This window comes from Cryptomeria japonica, chromosome 10 (genome assembly GCF_030272615.1).
Source record: "Cryptomeria japonica chromosome 10, Sugi_1.0, whole genome shotgun sequence".
Taxonomy (NCBI): Eukaryota; Viridiplantae; Streptophyta; class Pinopsida; order Cupressales; family Cupressaceae; genus Cryptomeria; species Cryptomeria japonica.
The window spans coordinates 183953342-183958495 of NC_081414.1; positions in this window are offsets into that span (position 1 = coordinate 183953342).

A 5154-nucleotide genomic window follows, 5' to 3' on the forward strand; every position below is an offset into this window, starting at 1 on the left:
TTTCCATTTAAGTTTGACGATCTTATCTTGTGTAAATATCTTTACTTCATGTTGGAACTTTGGTGTTGAAGTATTGATGATCATAATGTTGATTATTTTGAGTTTTTCTCTCTATAAAATATATAAAATATTTTTGTTCAAGTTACATTAGTTTCTATTATTAAATAAATTCCTTTTAGGGGTCTTATTGAAGTTTTGCTCGTGTCCTTTCAAGTTGGTGTAAAGGTTGCATTTCTTTTTTGCATGAGTTTTTGGGTGTATTTCATATGTTGTGTGTAAAATGGCACCCTATTTCAACAATATTTTCTATCACTTTGAATGGGTTATAGGAGCCTTGTGTGTTCAACCTTTGTTTGTAACCTTAGTATCACATACTTGCAAGATTTTAGGTAAACCATGGAATTGCAATTAAAATCACCGTAAAGAATATTTAAGGTGTTGAGTTTTATTTGCATATGTTGACTAATTAATACTATTTGAGTTGATAGCTACAATAGAAGATAAATCCCTGACATTTAAAGTACATCAAATTCAACTAATGCTGACAAGTTTAGTATAACATTACTACTTAATATTTAGGTATGCATTTGTTAGTTGAAGGTAAAACCTCGTTTTAGTTTGTTAGTGTAGAATATATTGGTGCACACTCTCGTCATGAAACTTATTCGATCATGTACTATTTTAGCATGATAACCACCTGATTAGCCTTATAGGTCAAGTGATTTTATTACATACATTTATCATTTGTTGGCAATTGACACTCAATTGGTTGGTTTCATTATGTTTTCATTGATGGAAACATGGTATTTTGTTCTGGCTCCATGTTTTGGTTCAGTTGTGTATCGACAGGCACTTCACAGACACTGGCACTGGCACTGACAGGACAGAAGGAATTCTTTGGTTAGCGGCAATGTAGGCCGACATGGTTTAGAATATGGTTATCGGTATTGGAGGTTGTCATCTCTTGGATCCGGTATTGGCAATTGTTTTTTATATTCATGCATTTATGTTATCTAGTCGACATGTAATTTAATATTGTAATTATCTTTGTATGCCGACATAAGGCATGATAAGTTGTATATGGTATATAGGTCAGTTGGATTCGATCATTTAATAATAATAATGGTAACAGATATGGTGATGGATATGCAAATGTGATATAATGTGAAACATATCAGAGAGATTATGTATGTGAGGATATTTATGTAAGGGTTATTCCAGTAAAGGGTTTAGGGTTTCAGATTGGAACAGACAAAGCTTAAACCAAAACAGTATTTTGGCATAGAAGATGCTATCTTAGCAGTTCAACACTTCTCCAGATTGTAGTATGGATTTATATGTAGTCAGTGAGGCTCCATTTGTGATTGAGCAATGTGCTCTAGGCTGTAAGCCTTCCTGCAAGTGCAGGCCCCTTATAGTTTGTAATATCTCTTCATATGGCAAGTGGATTGATATTGTGGGTCACAAATCCCACCTTGGTTTTTTCTCTTTGATCTTTTCCACGTATAATTCTATGTTTTATGATTCTCATTTATGTGATTGGCTTATTGGTTGCTTTACTTCTTTCAATTCTGTATGTACCAATATACCAGTTGGTGTATGCATGTTTTAATAAGGCTAAAATTAATTCATTGGGTATAACACTGATTCACCCCCCTTCTCAGTATTATTGGATTCCAACAATTTGTATCAGAGCCTTGTGCCTCAGAGGAAGTTTAACAGCTTGAGGAAGATCCTGAATCCGGAATCCATGGATATGGGTTTGGAGAAACAACTTGAGATGGCACTTGAAGATTATGATGTTGAAAGGTTGAAGAACTTACTGCTACAAGATGAATTGAATTCTGCTAAGGAATTCATTCTTGTCCTACAGGAGAGGCTATCATCTATTCAAGCTAGGAGGAAGGAACTTTTGCAAAGTCAGGATGATGAGGAGAAAGACGCACTTAAGGATCAATGTCATAAATTGAGTCAGGAGAACATGGTTATGAGAAATGAAATGCAAGTTATAACTATGAGAATGTCTAAAGAGATTGAGGACCGAAAGAAAAAAAAGGAAGAAAATCTTGTTGTATCCCTAAAGAACAAATTTGAAGAATGTGGTAGATTGGTTCACGGGAATGATATGTTGAGAACTGATTTAGTACAATCTTAGAGTAATGAATAAGATCTTGAGAGACAAATGATAATTCTAAGAGAAGATCTAACTACTACAAGTGAGTATAAAGAAAAAATCAAGATTAGCTCAATAGAACTAGATGAGTTGTTGAAGAGACAAAGGCACATTAGAGATTCTAGTGGACTTTGATTTGAGCAAGGACAGAGTTTTGGTACTGCTAATGAAGATAAAAAACATAAGGCACCGGTAAGGCAATTTAATGATTATAAATTTAATGGTAGATGTTTTGTTTGCAATAAATTTGGTCACATGGCTAGATAATGTAGAAACAGAGAAAATCAGAACCCTGATTATGCTCCCAGTAAATGTTCTAAATGCAATAAGTATAGTCATAAGATGAAATATTGCAGAATGAAAGTTAAATGCCATGCATGTGGAAAGTTTGGACATATGGCTAATCAGTGTAGATCAAGCAATTTCACTGGTTTTAGCAAAGCAATTTAAAGGAACAATGTTGCATGTAATGAGGTTGGACATATTGCTAAATTATGTAGAAGCATAAATCCACTGGTTGGTAATGGAGGATCAAATGAGGAAGGGAAAGAGAAGGTGAGTGAAATCTGACAAGATCATACTCAGAGATGGGTTAGGAATACTGAAGAACAATCATCAGATGGAAATGCACCAGTTACTTATTCGATAGAGGAGGTTTCTCCTGCACCGACAGGTAGCTCATTTGGTAACTGAGGCAGATGCCTTAGGGGTATGAAAAATTCATGAAGATGCTACATATGCCCTGGGAAGAGGTCCTGGAAGATGTTCCAAACATTGGAGATGCTTATCCAGCATGGATATGTTCTGTTCGAGATCCGATATCTTTCACCGATAGTCATTTATGTCAATGGAAGATTAGGGTTTTTCTCAAAGGTTAAAAGGTTGAATTCACTTCATTATTGATCAACTTGCATTTAGAGCATTTTCAGAGTGATTAAGAGTGACTAAGAGCGATCAAAGGCATTTTAGAGTAATCAAATTTCTTCTTGAGCGATTTCACCGGCGACTGAAATAATTTGTTAAGGGTTTTCACTAAAAGTGATCAATAGGTATTTATCTTTAAACATGGAAGCGAGATCATCATCTATTCCTATCTTTGTTGCAAATCTAACTATAGTAGAGGTCACAGACCGCCCTAGGCCAATTTTCAAGCGGTATCCGCATGTGGCTACCCTGTAAGATTCGGTTGGAGCATTTTCCTATGTTCCTGAGGGAGTTGTCTATGTTGAAGATGTTAGGGAATACATACATTGTAACATTGAGGACTTGGGAACATCTAAAATAAAGGGCATGTACATGAGAAAGCTAATGGGAGAATTTGGAAAGATCAAACTGACATACAAGCACATTGAAGACTTAGGGTTTACCGATATTCTGGACATCCCAGAATTCGAAGATGAGATAATTAGGTATGTTTTGAACAGAGTACAAGGGGAGTTTATCTGGTTAGATAAACCTTAAAATATCACCAAGGAAGTCATCAGGGAAATCACTGGTTTACAATCGGTTGGGCAACATCCAGATAAGAAGATTTCAAATGATTACGTGAATAAGATCACTGATGCGACATCTGTCAGGAGATCTATGAGAATAAGCACTATTACTGACATAGACATCAGATTCAGTAGCATGATCATCGGATATAAGGTAACTTAGTCAAACCGACTGAACTCTGTTTCTAGTTCCTATATTTTCACTGCATATAAAATGATGAGAGAAAATGTGAAATTGGATCTATGCGGTTGGATGTTAGATGAGTTATTAATAAACCTAGGAAAGCTTGAGAGAGAAAAGAAAGAAACTTTCTGGTATGTCAACTTAATTGTCTGCTTAATGCTATTTTTCATAAATGATACACCTAATTTTGGGAAGAGGCAATGGGCATTTGATATCCCAGTAGGGAGACAATTGAAATAGTCAATTGCTACTTTAGGCAGTCATAGAGATGATAAGATATGGGGATATTTCAAAGCATTCTAGAAATCTATGAAGTCTAGGGAAAGGGTTCCTAAGCATGTCGTTGAAAAATATTCAACTAACATATGCTTCATGGTGAAGAAGGATGAAATACTTATGGAAGTGGTTAAGCCTCGAAAGATTTGGATTGAAGAAATGGGCTATGAAGTGGATGTATAGATCCTTGAGGCTTATGCAAATTTTGACTGATGCACCTATTGATGAGGTAGAGAAGCCTTGTGGTGCTGCAAAAAAAAAATCACAAGAGTTTGAAATAGAGTTCAACTGGAAGAAGAGAGAGAAGCAGGAAGGAAAGGCTAGTAAATTTGTTGAGAAGGTCTCAAAGGACATTAAAGCATTAATTGATGCTATCCCAGAGAAAGGCGGGAAGAGAAAGAATGCAGAAGTACACATTGAGCCTTTTACAACAGAGTCAGAATCTGAGGATGACACACCCTTGACATTCAAGAGGGTTGTAAGGAAGAAAACAAAGGAAACAAAAGTAGAAGCTAAAAAGCAACTAGTTAGGAAGATTACATTCAAAATACCGACACAAAAGAAATCATCAAAAGTAACCACTTTAGCTACATCCAGTACTGCAAAAAGGAAAAAGAAGAATGACACTGATACAACTATTCAATCTAGTAATGTTCCACCTAAAACTTGTGCAGAGTTAGTAGATGAAATCACTAAGGATGGCATGTTAAAGAATGTACAGTTTTATTATGAACACTTAGAGGATAATGAACAAAGAGAGGTAGAGGAGGCAGTATTTGTTAGGTCCCAAAGACAACTGAGAGGGGGGGGGGGGGTGAATCAGTTGTCTAATAAATTTAAACCAAAACAACTTAACCAACCTTAATGCTTAATACCGGTGAACCAAACTTTGTGCCGGTAGGCAGTTTATCAGTTAATTGCAGTACCAGTAAAGATTAATGCATGAAACATAAAGATAATAACATCCACAACACATAACACCAATATTTTCACGTGGAAACCCTGTAAGGCGAAAAACCAAGGTGGGA